We start from the raw sequence: 18,341 nt of genomic DNA on the forward strand, positions 1-18,341 counted from the left end.
TTATTTTTCATTGGCTCAAGATATAAAATATAGATGTGAACCATTACCCTAAATTTTTTTAATTGGTTGAATGAAAATCTTTTTTCAGTGTAGAGGTTTCATTTTAGCAAAGAAGTGACATGACAAATTTCTACTGGTAGCTTTAGATATTTTGCGTTCAAGGAAGAACACTAAAGGTGCATTGCATACAAAAACAAACTATAACAATTCTGAATAAACCACAAAAAAAGTATGGTAGATGTTATTAGCATGGAAATCTCTTTTGCCTGAACTGTCACCTATATTTTCCTCACTGTCAATAAAAGAGGTGCGTTGACCTCTCTGTCACAGATATAATAGCAATGACATTCAGAGTGGGGTTTTTTGTACAATAAAATAACAGCAGTGCTGATGTGTACTATGGAATCAGTAGTTTTGTATGATATTTGCCTTATAAGTCTCAGGATAAAAGATCTTAAAAGGGGCAGTTCACAATTTCATTTATGTCTTTTCAAACCAGCATCATTTTTTCTTCTGTGAATTCTGATAAATATATAAAATAAAAGTCAGTGGGGTATGGGTGCAATGCTTTCGAACCCCATTGACTTTCGTACTATTGACAATAACTGTAAAATATCTTCTCTGTAGAAGAAAGAAAAAAATGTTTGGAACGACAAGGCACAGTAAATAATGAAAACAAAAATTTTCATTTTTGACTGAACTGTCCTTTTACGATGCTTGTGAAAATGAAAAGGACAGAGCAGAAGGAGTTCCTGCCAATCTCCCGGTGAGTGTAGTGGCACCAGAACTATTTTTCAGCAGCGCACCCTCCATCAAGACGAAATGAAACCTGTTATGCAGAGAGTAACATTATGCCAAACAAAATCAGGCATCTGTCAGAGAATTAGACTACTTCTCACTGACATGCCAGCGAACTGCTACGTCAAAAGGTGAGAAGCTGTCGACTGCAAATCTGCACTGGGCGTCCAGAAGCCGTCACTTTGTATATGGAGACAAGTGCAAATTGGCTGCCCTGCAGGCCCGGCATGTCAATCTAGAGGCTGCTGAGATCAGTTCACCCACCAGCCCTGTCGCCCTTCACCCATCTGTCCAAGCCTTGTGCTAAGGCTTCATTAGCAAAGCTAATTAAAACGCTAACAAAAGGCGTACATTTCATTGGTTAAACAATGACAATTAAGGTTTATTTACTTACATTTCCTCCTGCAAGAATGATACTGCAAAAGCATAAACTACTATGATACATTAACATGCAAATCACCCATTTGCTGATAATCATTTAAATGTATGTCCCGGGTTCAGTACAAGTTAAGCTCAAACAATAGTGTTCATGCCGTAATGTAAATGATAACAGAAAATAATTGACACGTCGCTTAGTTTTTGGATAAAAGCAAAAACTGTTGTTACAAAAAAATTCTGAATATGAAAAGCAAAATAAACCTAAAAAACTAAAACAAGTACAGCACAATCCTAAAACAAACTATAATAAAACCAGGCACTGGGACTGAAATGACTGGCGATTTCATTGTCATAATGACTGGTAAAACCTGTAAACCCAGAAATGACACAGCATCAGTGCAACGGTTAGAAGGGAGGTGAAGCAGAAAAATGTGGTTTGTCTTGAATAAGCAGAAGAGCAAACTAAATTCCCTTCGTTATCTGGATACATTCACAATGTCTGACAATGAAAAACCTAAAAACAAGATTAAACTAAAAGGTCTACACCTTCACCTGACACCAAATGTGACATTCTTCTGTTGATGCACTGAATTCACAAGTCCAAACCTTTAGACCAATGCATTTATGACTTTTAATTAACTTTATATTAATATTTATTGTATTATATTAATAATTAGAGGTGAATAATAATTATTTTCACAAAATTGGAAACAAAAGCTTCATTGTTCACTAAAAAAATAAGTTATTCATTTTTCTATGCCTAAAAAATAAATAAATACATTTTTAAATCACCTGTCAAGGTTTCCAGGAATGTGTGAAGACTGAGAACCCTGCAACTAGAAGTTACCAATCAACAGATACTGAAGGATCTGAAGATTTAAAAGCAACCTTTGATCAACATTTATAATCAATAGTCATTTATGTCAAGTTTATGTTAATTTATTCATAGTCTTATAAAATCATTTGTCATATGTTTTTCTATTACTCTTTTTTCCCCCATAGTTTAATCCAATGATTGTGTGGTCTAAAGGGATGTTTGTCTTCATAAGTAGGAGATAAAAGAATGTCTCTATTTCAAGGTTTTTAAAGTCAAAGGACGATGTTGTAACGTAGCAGTCATTTTCCATTGTTTTTCCCTGCATGAGTTTAATAACACTTCTTGGAATTGTACTGACCAGACAAAGTCTGGGCACTGAGACATACACAAATAAGATTATTTAATAAACACTGCTCTTTTATTATCACTTCGGATATCTTCTGACAAGAGTGATCTATCACTACACACTTTAAATGTTATAATTAATATAAAAGGTCCATCAGATAGCATATCTCTATATAAAAACACACACTTATGTATATTTTTTTACATTTATCCTAAAACTACTGCCACTATTTTCTACCATTGTAAGTGCCCTGTTCATACTCAACTTGATTCTACTGAACCCTGGTGCGTTTGCGCTCATCTTACGACATCACAAAGTTGAAAACAAGACTTTGATTAATTTATTTGTAAGGGGCCGAAGCAATTTCATAAAAACAAGAACAAACATGGGTAACAAAAAAGCCAGAAATTAGCCATGAGGCTATTTTTCATCTGTAGTCCCCTGGCCAAGATGTCAATAAGATGTCAAAAGACGCAGGTCAATATACGTATTGTTTTTTTTAAATATGGTGCCATTATGACACTTGGGTTTACTTTATTCGTGCCGTATGAATGAGACTTTCTGCTGCTTGCAAACTGACTCTTTTCAGGAGACGGCAGATTGCAAGCCATTCATTTGGTACCCCGGCGCGTTCCCGAGTCTGCATGACAGCTTTCACATTTCTACACTGTCAGTGTGAAAGCACACATCTTATCACTATTTTTTCAGATTCTTTTTTAATAATTTTTTTCTTAAGTCTAATGAAGTCAATTGGCCTTAACTTGAAGATTTTGAACCCAGAAAACAAAACCTCTCCCACACAATCGAGGCTTTACATTCAAAAGCTCTAAAGAACTTATTTTCTTTGTCTCAGCTAGCTTGTCCTTCACTGATCTGGACCAGGTGGGATGATTCACAGCACAGATGTTCACCTTTCATTAAAAGTTATGTAAATTAACTAAACAAGACATGTATGAGGGACAGTCAAAGCCCTCAGGCACAGTTAGTGTGAAAAAAAGACAGAGCAGCAAGAACAAGCCAAATGGTTTATTGGTTGGTCTGTAATGTTAATGAAGATGCATGCGGAGTACTCATGGAAGCCACAGACCTGGCAGAGGCTCAGGATGTGCCTGCGAATAATTAGATAAGCAGTGAATCTATGCCGGATGCCACACCTCCCTAAAAGCAAAGCTGGCATTGCCCCGAACAAGATATCCAAATGAGAGCCTGCTCATTTAAATGAGACTCACGGAAACCAGTCTAAGTAAGCCTGCCTAATTTACACACTTTCAGCTCATGGTCAAAACATTTATTAGTGAAAAGACAGGGTGCCACAGTTATAAATCTACCTACATTCTTGAAGGTGTCCTATGCAGGATTTTCTACTGTTTGCAAAAACAACATTCAAACTAGGCCCCTCCTCATGGACAGGACTAATACACACAGCCCAACCAAACTACCTGCAGCAAGATGAGTGATGAGCTAGATGACTGGCTGTAATTTGCTAGCGAATGTAGCCATCTACATTCCAGCTCACAAATAAACAATACGTGTCATCATAAAAATGTAACTACAATGAAATCTGTCGAATTACAGATAGCAGTCAATAATGCAATATCAACATTAGCAAACTGTTTTTTGTGGAGAGACAGTAATTTAGTGGCGTTTCAGATACAATGTTTCTTTTTCATCTTGCCATTTTTACAGGGTACATTACACACAGTTTCTGCCAATCTCATGTTAATCTTGAGTACCAATAGAGTATTCCATCCTTATATCTCAGAAGAGTCTTTTGTTTGATGGTATTTATAAAAGACAGATACACTGTACCGATTCTTACCGAAAACAGTCACGCTTGTGGAGGCATCTAATGGGCGGGGCTAAAGAGTCTCAGACTCACATGATAACTTTCAATTCATTATGCGTTTGTGTGGTTTACATTATATGCACTTGCAGGCCAATTGCCAACCAAACACAGATATCGGTTTCGCCTCATGACTGGAAACAAACAAACAAACACACTTGCAAAACTCTGTTGCTGTTCCAGAAAAAAAAAAAACACACGTCCTCCACAGTTTCCTTAACGCTGGGTTATCACACTCAGAAACACTTTTTTTAGCGATGTTGATTTTGTGGTCTGAAAAAAAAATAAAAAAAATTATGACAGCGCTGCCGACGACTCCCGTAACCCAAACAAAACTCGCTACTGGGTGGCTCTTGCTTTTGCTTTGGTTGAAGCAAGCAATCGCTCATCCGGGAGAAGTGCCCATAAAAGGAATTCCGCCCTTTATGAAGCAATACATGGCCAGTCTCTTTCCGAAAAGACTTTCCGAAACTTGTTTGAATCCTGAAGGTTTATGTTACAGAAATACTGTGTCATACATCAAACTCTTTTTTTGAAAAGGGCCATGTTTAACATGAGAATCCAACTCTTCATCAGTATAAATAAGTGCATTAGACCCCTCCCCTCTTATAAAAGATTCAATATGCCAGACTTCTACACTCATTTCAGCCTTATAAACCCAGTCTCTCTTACAAAACACCAAAAAAAAAAAAGAGAGAGAAAAAAAAAAGTACTATGAAATGAAAATTCTGTTATCATTTGCTCACCCTTACATCATTCCTGAACTATATAACTGACTTTCTTCTGTGCAAGACAAAAGATAGAAAATTTAGTGTCTATAACAAGCCTAGACACCACTGGACTTGCATTTTATAGGGAAAAAAATATTCTTCATACTATCTTTTGAATTCCACAAAAGAAAAAGGGAAAAAAAGACCAAAGTGTCCCCAAACCCAATAACTTTGTTTATATATATATATAAAAAATATTTTTAAAAAACGTTTAAGGCTGGAATCAACACATTTTGCTAATATCGAAGGTGTTTACTCTAACTGCTGACAGTCAAAGCCAGTCTTTATATTTAAAGCAGTCGGTGTTGGCAGATTTCACATGCAGTGAATGATTCCATCAAGTCGGAAGATTTCAAACATGTTAGATATTTAGAGTCGATTTTAGAGCACATAATGTCTTATTTCATGAATCTCCTAGCAACAAAATGCATGTTTCTGTGTGAATTTGTAGTGTTTGGAACGACCTGAAAGTCTTGTGTGTGACCCTCAGTTGTTTATTAGCTTATATGATGCCCAATTTTTCTCAGTAACAGTTTACAAAGTTGGTAAGTGTATGATCCCCAGTGTTCGGAATTTGAGTGTAAATCCACTTACAGGCGTTTCGTGGTTAAAAGGAAATAGTTACAACAATCAAATTATCCTTCAGAGTCTAGAGAACACCTAAGAAAAAAAAACCTCAAAGTTTTCATCTTCTGTCTTTGAAATGACAGTCTGTGGTTGCATATGCATGAAAGGTAACATCAGGCTGAAAGACAAGGGACCGCAGTCAGCAGTTCCTGAGCACCGTCTGCCCTCCACTGCATGTTAATTAGAATGTAATTGTAGATGCTTCTGTGTGCTTTACAAAGCCACGAGAATGATTACACTGTTGCATTCTCGATTTAGTTTGAAATCTGGTGCAGAATAATTTCAGACTAAATTGCATGGGTTAAATTATACATTGTGGCATAAGTAAAGGCAATTTAGTTGTAACATCACATTAGTTATACACTGCATCCGAGCAGGCACGTGAGGTTGCTCTCCCTCTCCCACTGAACAAGTTGATGGATCGCTCTGAAAAATGGAAAGCCAGTCTCGATAATCAGGCTACAAGAGCCACGTACAAGCTGACAAAACTAACTCGTCTTCTGTGAATCAAGTCCACCGCTGTCAGTCAGAGTGTTTCTAGTGATTCTGGTGCTTTTCTACTGCATGCTCTCTAGGCCGAAATTAAGTTGTGAAGCAAATAAAGCGAACAACGGCTGGCAGTTAAGTTGTTTAACAGACCAAACATCTGGTGAGAATAACTTCTACCAGCTCACCAGTCACATAGTTGGCGTCGCTCTGATGCAGTTTTTCCACTGGCTGAATATTTTAAAGGTGCCCTAGAATGAGTTGAAACAATATTTTAAATTGTTCTCTGATATCTACATAGAGGGTATGGGACTTATTTATTTAACGGCGAAAATTATCCAGGTCCATTTTTGCAGAACCTGTAAAACCAGTTGATCCTGTTTCCGACGAAGAGAAAAATTGAGGAACAACCAATTGTTGAGATTGGAAATGAATCCTTTTGAGTGGTAAGTGTAGTCTTTATGTTCACAAAGACCTGCAAAACGTAATGTCAGTATGCCTACCAGGGATGGAAATTAGCACCCGCCACCAGCCAAATGCGGGTGATTTTGAGTTGTGGCGGGTAAACTCGCTTCACCTACCGGCCACCGTGGCGGGTAAATAAAAATAGCATACTGTTTCCCCTCTTTATAAACTGTGTTCAGTGCATGCGAGTGCGGCCGTATGTCCGAATATGACCAGTCGTTTTCGCCGTCATTACCCGGGATGTAGTGCCAGAAGACGCGAATAAGAACTCGCGCTCGCGCCGTCACTGTCATCCGGAAGCGCGCACCCGTCTCACAGCGCGCAAATATTGAGTTATCTTTCGAGTCTTGTGCTTAAACAGACAAACTCACACAAAAAGTATGCCAACATGTTCATCTTGATGAGTATTCTAGCAGACATAGTCTGAATATGCCTTAAGTGAACTTTATACAGTCGTGAAAGATGACGCATATCCCTCTATTAGGTCTTAAAGGGGAAGTCGCCTTTACTCTGTTTAATGTCAAACAAAAGGACATCACTCACTGCTCTTGATTGAATAGCTTTTGTAAGTTTATTAAGGATTAATCTTTCATTTAAACAGTTAAATATGCAGTTATTTTACATTTGATTACTTTATTCAATTTCTTTACCTTTCTGCAGGCCAGTAGACCTGTACATTATTATTTAATGTACACGTGTGAGGTCAAGTTAAACATTTTAGTTTGAATTTAATTTTATACTGTGGGTTGTTGCAATGTGCTAAATAAATATTTGCATAATTTGTAATTGTAACTTTACTAAAAATCAAGGCATTGCAATTGCATTAATTAATATTAAAGTTTCAAATAATAAATCACAGTCATAGCATTAGCCATAAATGCAATGGATAATTGGCTAAATTTCTTTTAGTGCTTCGGTTTCAGCCAATAAATTTTATTTTGGTGCATCCCTACTGACAATGTTCTGCTCGGTGTGTCGTCAACACGCTTCAGGAGATGCCAAAACTAGTCGTTTCATTGTTGGTACTAAAAACCTAAAACTGGAAGCCATAAAAGATCACAAATCATCCAAATGCCACATCCAGGTAAAAAAAAAAAAAAAAAAAAAAAGAGCACACAGAGCCCTACTCATTTAATGAAATGTATATCAGTTCATGGTTTGTGTGTGTATTAGAGTGAAAGAAAAAAATGTCAGTATTTCATTGAGATTTGAGATTAAATAAACAGCTTAAGTATTGTAGAGCTTGTAGTATTAATTTTCACGTGCAGTTACACATTGTCGGTTATAAACAAGAAAGTGGCTGGTAAAAACATTGAGTGGCTGGTAGATTTTGAAATCCACCAGCCACTGTGGCCGGTGGACAAAAAAGTTAATTTCCATCCCTGATGCCTACTATTATTTCAGCCTACATGTGAACTAGCATATAACATTAACTTTAACGTTAACACATGGTCGGCAGTCAGAACTTGTTTTTTGCATTGTAAAAATATTGTTATCATTGTAATGCATCACCGTATGATTTTACAATGATAGCTTCTTCACTTTGAGTCACAAACACTAAACAGTGAACTGGGTAGCAAATAAATATGTTATTTGTACAGAACAGTAAAGTTTTTTTTTTTTTACAAATTGACTAGATGCCTTGTTGAATGACTATCATTTTTTATCGCATATTTGAATATCGAATAAAGTGTGACAGCCCTGGCGTACATATTAATAATCCCAACTGTTGCGTAACAGTCGGTGTTACGTTGAGATTTCCCTGTTTTTCTGTGGTGTTTTTCACAAACGAGATTTACATATGAAGGAGGAAGCAATGGTGTTTGAGACTCACTGTATGTGATGCCCATGTTCTGAACTCTCGTTATTCAACTACGCCATGGTTATTTCAATTTTTCATTCTAGCACCTTTAAAAGAAATATCATATGCTTTTCTGATATTGTGCAGCAAGTGTTAGAAAACCCTAAATATCTGGAGCATAAATTTTTGTGAGGAGAAATTCAGAGGTGTTTACTTTAGGGTTGTGTATTTAAGCACACTTTCAGTGCAAGGTTTGTACGCAGTTTCCCATGGCACAAAAATAGCTTTTAATCAGCAGCTAGGTAAAGTCTTGCACTGATATGATGATACATCACTGGAGGCTATTCAAAAACCCAAGATCATTAAAATTATATGGCTGTAATTTCATTGGTCTGTTAGTCTCCGAGATGCCGAGGCGGCAAACAGCCTGGAAGCACTTGGCTAGGAAAACCTCATCTTCAACACGTTCATGGCCTCTGGCAATATTCTCTGTGTTTTCCCATTAGTGTATATGTCTCGATACATGAAGAACCGGGCCCTTACACATCATCTAAACAACTCAGACTGCTCGCCGCTCATAGACGATCTTTGTTTAATCTATGTGGGAAACATGCTATGAGATTTCAAACACAAGCTGACAGAGCAGATGTGTCTGCCGTAGCCAAAGCGGAAGTTCAATCTCAGGATGTGTTACTGGTTTCCATGAATAGTGGCTGTGAGGAAAAACTCAACTGCACTGTAAAGGATTGCCATTCAAAACGACGACGCACGCACACTATAATTTAATCATTTATTAGTTTGGTATTAATGCGATTCATTTACTTATTTAACAAAGGTACAAACACGTCATTATTGATATATTATGTTAAGATACGTTATCTCTTTAATAAAATTATATATTTTGGTAAATGGTAATTTAAAGTTTAAAAAAAAAAATCCAAATGTTTTTTGAATGTCTGTGGTGTTTTTAATATGCTTTAAAACAAACCGTGTGCAAATACATAAGGCAACCCCATTGCTGAGTATTTTCTCCAGTGAAGCAAAGACTCAAGTCTCAAAAACGCAGTTTGAAATCGCAGTTGTTCTCTACATTTTAAATATGTTGAAACTAATCCCATCAATGTGCGGGCGGGGTTTAGCATATCATTACTATGATGCAAAGCAGGGGTGTCTCAAGAGAAGCCAGGTTGTCCCAGATATATATAATATATATATATATATATATATATATATATATATATATATATATATATATATATATATATATATATATATATACAGTCTTGTTCAAAATAATAGCAGTACAATGTGACTAACCAGAATAATCAAGGTTTTTAGTATATTTTTTATTGCTACGTGGCAAACAAGTTACCAGTAGGTTCAGTAGATTCTCAGAAAACAAACAAGACCCAGCATTCATGATATGCACGCTCTTAAGGCTGTGCAATTGGGCAATTAGTTGAATTAGTTGAAAGGGGTGTGTTCAAAAAAATAGCAGTGTGGCATTCAATCACTGAGGTCATCAATTTTGTGTAGAAACAGGTGTGAATCAGGTGGCCCCTATTTAAGGATGAAGCCAACACTTGTTGAACATGCATTTGAAAGCTGAGGAAAATGGGTCGTTCAAGACATTGTTCAGAAGAACAGCGTACTTTGATTAAAAAGTTGATTAGAGAGGGGAAAACCTATAAAGAGGTGCAAAAAATGATAGGCTGTTCAGCTAAAATGATCTCCAATGCCTTAAAATGGAGAGCAAAACCAGAGAGACGTGGAAGAAAACGGAAGACAACCATCAAAATGGATAGAAGAATAACCAGAATGGCAAAGGCTCAGCCAATGATCACCTCCAGGATGATCAAAGACAGTCTGGAGTTACCTGTAAGTACTGTGACAGTTAGAAGACGTCTGTGTGAAGCTAATCTATTTTCAAGAATCCCCCGCAAAGTCCCTCTGTTAAAAAAAAGGCATGTGCAGAAGAGGTTACAATTTGCCAAAGAACACATCAACTGGCCTAAAGAGAAATGGAGGAACATTTTGTGGACTGATGAGAGTAAAATTGTTCTTTTTGGGTCCAAGGGCCACAGGCAGTTTGTGAGACGACCCCCAAACTCTGAATTCAAGCCACAGTACACAGTGAAGACAGTGAAGCATGGAGGTGCAAGCATCATGATATGGGCATGTTTCTCCTACTATGGTGTTGGGCCTATTTATCGCATACCAGGGATCATGGATCAGTTTGCATATGTTAAAATACTTGAAGAGGTCATGTTGCCCTATGCTGAAGAGGACATGCCCTTGAAACGGTTGTTTCAACAAGACAATGACCCAAAACACACTAGTAAACGGGCAAAGTCTTGGTTCCAAACCAACAAAATTAATGTTATGGAGTGGCCAGCCCAATCTCCAGACCTTAATCCAATTGAGAACTTGTGGGGTGATATCAAAAATGCTGTTTCTGAAGCAAAACCAAGAAATGTGAATGAATTGTGGAATGTTGTTAAAGAATCATGGAGTGGAATAACAGCTGAGAGGTGCCACAAGTTGGTTGACTCCATGCCACACAGATGTCAAGCAGTTTTAAAAAACTGTGGTCATACAACTAAATATTAGTTTAGTGATTCACAGGATTGCTAAATCCCAGAAAAAAAAATGTTTGTACAAAATAGTTTTGAGTTTGTACAGTCAAAGGTAGACACTGCTATTTTTTTGAACACACCCCTTTCAACTAATTGCCCAATTGCACAGCCTTAAGAGCGTGTATATCATGAATGCTGGGTCTTGTTTGTTTTCTGACAATCTACTGAACCTACTGGTAACTTGTTTGCCACGTAGCAATAAAAAATATACTAAAAACCTTGATTGTTCTGGTTAGTCACATTGTACTGCTATTATTTTGAACAAGACTGTATATATATCTAACAAATCAGGTACAATTAGCAACATAGCTGGTGATTTATGATGTAGCCTATATAACGATGTTATGATGAACTGTATGCCTTTCTCCACTGACATTCCATGATGTTCACAGCATTTAAGACTGCTGATTTTAAAGTACTCATGAAATCAAAATCGATCTTTTTTACTTTGTTAGCACATATTACAGGTCTTAGGGTAAACAATTAATCTGTGCAAGTTAATACACAGAAAAAATAAATAATTCATAGTAATCTTTAATCAAAATCTGAAAAGTTACTTCCGGTCTGGAAATGGCATTCCTTCTCAGATGATGTCAGTTTGACGGCTTGCGGTTTAAAATGCGTAACCACTCCCCTCTGCCGTTCATCTGAGCGCGAGATGGAGAGGAGGAGCGCTGAAGTCAAACCCTGCCCTCTATTCCATATTCTGTTTCACTTGGAAATGTGTCACAGCACAGAAGAAAAATCACTCGCTACTTCCGGTGCAGTGGCACTTTAAGAAGGCAGACTGAGAACACAAAAGGGAACATGGTTTGTTTAACTTTAGCAACACATTATCAGCTGTTTGATAATGTAGTCAAGACAATTAACGTTATGTGTCTGACTTTGTTTGAGAGTGATACAAAAAACACATTACCATTCTGAAACATCGACTTGTAGAAACTGTATAACTCTTACACTTCTTAGAGAGAAGAAACACGGAGACACGCTTAGCTGTATACGTATACATTTTGTACCATAACAGCGTTTCGTCCTCACGGATCCGGCGTTTTGGAAGCAGGAATCTGATATTTTTTGAAACCGGGTCCCAAAGTGGATAAATTTGAAAACGACAATCTTCCGTTTTCGTGTGTACAGCGAATCCGTATATTTTCTGAAACGGTGATGTCATCACACTACGTCCAGCACGGTGAAAGAGTTAAGGGACGCAACTACGGGCACTGGGCATGCGCATATCAATATCGCGTCATTTAATTACCGTATCTACATTATTGTAAGGGTATATTTTGGGTAGGCGTAGGTGTAGGCATTAATAAAACATCTGTTAAGTATGTATTTATTGTTATTTTATTGTGAGATTTTGCCTCACCTCCGACCACTGCTATACCCCTTCTAGCCACAACTCTTCTCCGTTTTTAGTATATTTCTGTGGCAGAATTACAGTGCCACACACTGGCCTGGCATGCAAACTACATCATTTTTAGTTGGTTTCGGTAATCTCCTGTGGACGCAGATATTTCTTGAAACAAGGGGAAAAAAAGATTGTATTGGGAAAGCTCTGGCTTTGTGTGGACGGGGCCTTAATCAAGTGTCTGGTTCAAACATATATGGCTGAATTTAGTTTTTTCTGTAGTTCTGTAGTTTTTTCTACAGTATAGTTTACTGAGAGTATCAGTTATTCTGATCTTGTGTGAGTAAGTGGAGGTGGGGCTAATTTCATATTCATGGGCCACATATGAAGCAAGGATTGCATTAAGGCTATTTTAAGGCATGAAAAAAACATTTAAACATTTCACTTTGGTGATCAGTTTTAAGGGATAAATGATTGACTACTGGGGAACTATAAATATTAAAATGACCAGAAATAATTAATATCCAAAATGAACCAATAAATATTTAATAGGGTATCAACCAATACCGATAAATTAAAAGAAAACAAATATAAATATTTCACATAAATAATTAACCAGTAGGGTGCAGATATATTGTGAATCCCTAACAATGACACTAAATAACATGTCTACAAATCAATCTTTTTCCTGATTTTACATTATACAATTAACTAAAAATGTTGTGGTTAATTTTTCATGGGTCTTTTGAAGTCCTCACATTCTAGCTGTGAGGGAGCTGCCTTCAGGCTTGAACACTGGGAACAATGAGACACACTTCACTGCATTTGATATTCATCTCGATTTCAAAAGGATGGAGGGGGATTATGTTGCTCTTGTGGCGAAATCTTCTAAATAGCCAGAGTCAATTATATCCTGATCTTAAAATAGATCTTTACGTTAGTAATGTTACATCTACCCCTCTGAAAGATCATTTGAAGATGCACTCAGTACATATACGGCCCACCTGGCACCACTGGACAAATATCCTCAGAATGTTTTTTTAACCCAAGGCTAAACTCTCTGCATGTGGTATTGGTTGCATACGCACGGAAATCATGAGTTACATCTGCCTTCAGAGAACACAGATATTCCCTTCACGAGCGCCATACCCTCTACTTTCCAGACCAAGATTGCCTGGTGGGAAACTAGGCTTAAAAACATGTCTAAACAAATTTCACAACAGCTATCTCAAAAAGCTTGAGCCAGTAAGTGCTTATCAAGAACAAGCACTCGGTTTTTGTTATGTCTTGCAGATGACGGAGCAGAAGAGTGATAAAACTACAGCTGATACAAAGAGACGTTTGTTGTCACAACGCAAGAATGTTAATTTGACAACTGTACTAAAAAGTAAAGAAGATGAAGGCCAATCATTTATGTGAAGTGTAGTTGACGCATATTGTGTCCATGGACTTTTTAAATCATTTAAGTTAAAATACACATGAATATAAAAGAGAAAGTGCATCTCTTAACTCCTTTTATCTATTTTCAATTGCTAATAAATGTTTTGTTTTAACCAATTCGTTTTCATGAACTTATAAAAAGGTATAAATGCAAGTCTCTTACTTAACCCTTTCCCCGCCAAAAACGGAAATTTCTGTTATTTGTGGGAAAACACTTCCAGGCCAATAACAATTTTCTGGGTTTCCATGTTTTCACTGTCGGACGCTTAGGGGGTGCTATTGCACATCTTCTGAATGAGAGTACTGAATCTCCTGATCAAAACACACACGAGTAAGACGCAATGAAACGAGCGATCGCATGTAATTATATGCATATGAAAAATAACGTGATCATCGTCAATAAACAGCATATGAAATGGATCAAAACCTAATGTTACTGAATGAAATGTGGACCCAGGATGAGCTTACACGACGTGTGCAAGCATTAGGAGAGTTGATGGACTCAACTCTATGTGCCTTCTACTCTCTAGTCTACTCTCTAATCTACTCTCTGTGTTTGATCACCACTCTGAATCTGATCTGGAAATAGTCTTTCACAAAAACGTGATCTTTTTGTTCAAAATTTAGCTTTTTTTATGTAACCTACCAATATTCAGGTGTTGATAAAAAAAAGGAATGCATGAAGCATTTTTTTTTTTTTTTTTTTTTAAGAAGAGGGTCAGCTCTTTATTTTGATATATTTAGGCCTGTCGCGATAGTCGATAAATCAATTAATCCCACGATAAAAAAAAAAATGAGCTCGATCATTTTTCCGGCTGCGATAATTGCCATTTGCTTGCTTTTTTGTTTCTCGTTGACTGCGCGTGCCTCGCCCGTTTGGGGAGGTGTTTATACTCAGCGCAGACCGGGTGCGGCGTGATGAGACGCCATGCTCGGCCAGCAGATTCGTCTAGAACTCATGGCTCTTCGGTTGCGGAGCCACGCGCAAAGTTACTAAATTTGACGTGTACAACGCCAAGCGAAATGGGGTCTCGCACACTCAGCATTGACGTCATTTTTGCCTCGCGCGCGAGCGGCCGCGTTGTGTATAAACGAGGCTTAAAGCTACACTGAAGTTTGATAAATGCAAGTTAATTCTTCAGTTCAATCTTTGTGTGCTAAAAAGGCACACACGTTCCTGTAGAGATAGCAATACACATTCTCCTTTTTTTGCCAAATAAATGAAAGGCATGTCATCAAGAGACTAGCTTTCCTCAGAGATGGTCAAGTTCAGTTTGTGCATGATTAGGCTATGATATAACTTTTTTTTATTTAAATACTGTATCCTAAATTGTGGATAATTAATTTATCATATGCTGAAGTACATTTCTGTATTAAAAAAAAAAAAAAAAAAAGAACCGTACAGAACGGAAAACCGTGACCCTAAATCCGTGATAGGAACCGAACCGTAGGTTTTGTGAACCGTGCCGCCCCTAATATGCTCCTAAAACACAATCATCCGTTGCAGTTTTCATCCATTTTATTTATTGTTTTTGGTACTTATTTAAATGCATTTTTTAAACAGACAGAGTCCATGCTTTTATTGTTTTTGGTTGTCTTGTTCATTTATTGTGGTTATTTAAAATGTTTTCCATTTTTAGTGTTAAATAGTCTTTAGAAATTAAAGTTTATTGATGTTTGAAAAGGTGTACCTGCATTTTTATGCCATTATCATTATTTTAGATGAAAATGGTCTCAGCACGACAATATTATCGTTTACCGCAATTACTTGGCCAATTTATCGTTGAGCAAAATTTGTTATCGTAACAGGCCTAGATATATTGCATGCTCAGATATTCATTAAACTAAATATTCTATGGGCTATTACATTTTTGAGAAAATTGTCAAAAACCCTGGCGGTGGCTGGCAACTTTTTTTTAAAAACGCTGGTGGGGAAAGAGTTAATAAGGTCATACAAGCTGCAATCATGCTCTTTTTAAAACTTTTTTTTTTTTTTATAGCTAACATGACATTTTAAGGTGGTCTAAAGATGTGTGTTTTTTTATTTGTATGAATATTTTATAACGTGGTGTCCTGTAAAACACTGTAACTGTTGCAAACACAACATCCCTCTAACAAAAACAAATGGTGTTAAATGACCCCTTACACTTCAATTAGACTAAACAATCATTTACCAACAAATTACACCGAAAAACATTGACTTTTTACAAACTGATTCCTACAAAGATGTGAAAAACACTCTCTTTATGGTATCAAGGTCCCGATGGACCAATAAGGCGGCTGACTGTGTTAATCATAAAAGATAACATCACAGAATGATGTCACGGAGTTGCCACAAGGGGAATATCCCGTAACTAAACCCTGTTAAAGAATGAATGACCCTTAACATCAAAAGCTCATTTCTTCTAATTTGCATTGCACTCATATACATCACGCGGTTTCTAATACATATTTCACAGAGACATGCAAGACTGATGACTGAACTAAATGTGAAAAACACAGAACGATGACTACCCTGCAGAGGATAATCGATTTTCTCTAATAACATATTCAGCTGGAGATACATTTCCCTAGACATTGGCCCTTTGGGTAAACAGGCTTGCCATTTTCCACCTCTGTGTAATATTTGCAGACCCTTTAGGTAGTTAAGGTGTCCAGACTGTCCACAGATCCAAGTCTTTCCATTTTCTTTTGCTAGTGCATATTTCGTTTTATTTTCTTATGGATTTTGCCCTTCATGTTTCACTTCCTCCTGGATCACAGCCAGGGTGCTGACAGGACTTTGGGTGAGTCTGAACTGGAACCCAAATAGTCCTTCCTCTTCCGCACGGTTCGCTCTACAGACTCAATCATCTAAAAACAACCAGGAAAGCGCTGCTTAATGAGAAAAAGAACAGTGTCTTTCGTTTAGAATCAAGCATAAATGCATAAAGAATGATTCTAAGAACAGGGATTATGAAAAATTGTCTCTGACAATGTTGTTACAGACTGAAGTGGTAAGCAGGGATGTATTAATTTTTTTTCATATCTCACTCCCTAACCGAACAGGCAGTTGTGGGAGAATTGAAAAGGATTTCTGCAAATCCCCACAGAGACCTTTATCTTTCCAAATATTAGAGAATTCATCTCCGATGCCGAAGGCCTCAGTAAAAATGTTGAATCTTTTGGACAAGACAATACTTCAAAAGTAATCTGTGCTTCATGTCTTCTGTAATGTGATATTTTACTGAAAAAAAGTACTGTATTTGATTAAAAAAAAGGAATGACTTTAATATCTTGGAGTTGTAACTCAAAAAGGATGTGTTGGCATCAAAATATTTAAATGTACAGTATGAAAATAGATAATAATAATAATAATAATAATAATAATTGTGCAAGACAAAAAAAGCGAATAGGAATGGATTTGGATTATTGCAGAAAATAAGTTTACCAACAAATGTTTATGACTCTTCCATGTTTCGATCATTAAAATAATCCTTAAAAGTTTATTCTAAAATTCTAAAAATCACCAAAAGTAAAAAAATTGGTTAGGCTATAATAATAAAACACCAGTCGCAACACCACCACTAAGATTCAGAGTATGAGTGGGGTATTTCTGATGCACCTTATGTCGTAGAATAAAAACATATTTAGCTTCTATTGACCACAGACCTATTTTCAGGCATTTATCCCCCCCCAAAAAAATCTCTTAAAATTTGCTCTTAAAAATCACTATTTCAGCTAAAGCCCTTGCCTCCATCTGGTAGACACAGTTGACAGAGAAAGGGGAATTCCATGGTCATAAAGTCTGCAGCTCAATGACTTTTGACCACCGAGGTCACGGTTATCCATTGAATCCAAAGTTGCAGAAGAGTCTCTTTCAGTGTCTTTAAATCCTTTATGGATACATATATAACCATGTTCCTGTCAAAGGTCAGATCATAAAAAGCCATGCGTGTCATATGATTGTCAGCTTAAATCAAAGGTAAAAACATTAGGAGGAACTCTTGCAGGTTAGTTTGTAAAGTGGATGGCTTAGTTTAAAACATAAGGCCCTGATTCGATCTCTGCTGATTCAACAAGATGAGAAAACAATCTTGTGAAATCTGGTTGCCAACTTAAAAGCAACCCCCCAAAAAACGTTGAGGTCTTTTGAAGCACAGCTGGTAGATAAGAGGTATAGGAAAACATCCTATGGCAAAGAGCTACAAAAGCATCATAATTTCAAGGCAGCTGATTTTTTGCAGACAGATTCTCACGGAAGAGATAAAGCCAAAGAAGCTTTCAAATACTGCCCTTCAAATTTAAAACCCAATTCACCCTCTGGTGAGTAAAACGTAACCTCATACAGTCTTGTTCAAAATAATAGCAGTACAATGTGACTAACCAGAATAATCAATGTTTTTAGTATATTTTTTATTGCTACGTGGCAAACAAGTTACCAGTAGGTTCAGTAGATTGTCTGAAAACAAACAAGACCCAGCATTCATGATATGCACGCTCTTAAGGCTGTGCAATTGGGCAATTAGTTGAAAGGGGTGTGTTCAAAAAAATAGCAGTGTCTACCTTTGACTGTACAAACTCAAAACTATTTTGTACAAACA

General features: G+C 36.9%; 1 protein-coding gene across 2 annotated transcripts in view; it reads right to left on the bottom strand.

Moving 5' to 3' along the window:
* The window catches only part of galnt2 (UDP-N-acetyl-alpha-D-galactosamine:polypeptide N-acetylgalactosaminyltransferase 2), a 93,207-nt gene that overhangs the window by 69,102 nt on the left and 5,764 nt on the right, over nucleotides 1-18,341 (bottom strand). The gene's annotated exons all lie outside the window — the stretch shown is intronic.

Source organism: Pseudorasbora parva, chromosome 17 (assembly GCF_024679245.1).
Source record: "Pseudorasbora parva isolate DD20220531a chromosome 17, ASM2467924v1, whole genome shotgun sequence".
NCBI lineage: Eukaryota > Metazoa > Chordata > Actinopteri > Cypriniformes > Gobionidae > Pseudorasbora > Pseudorasbora parva.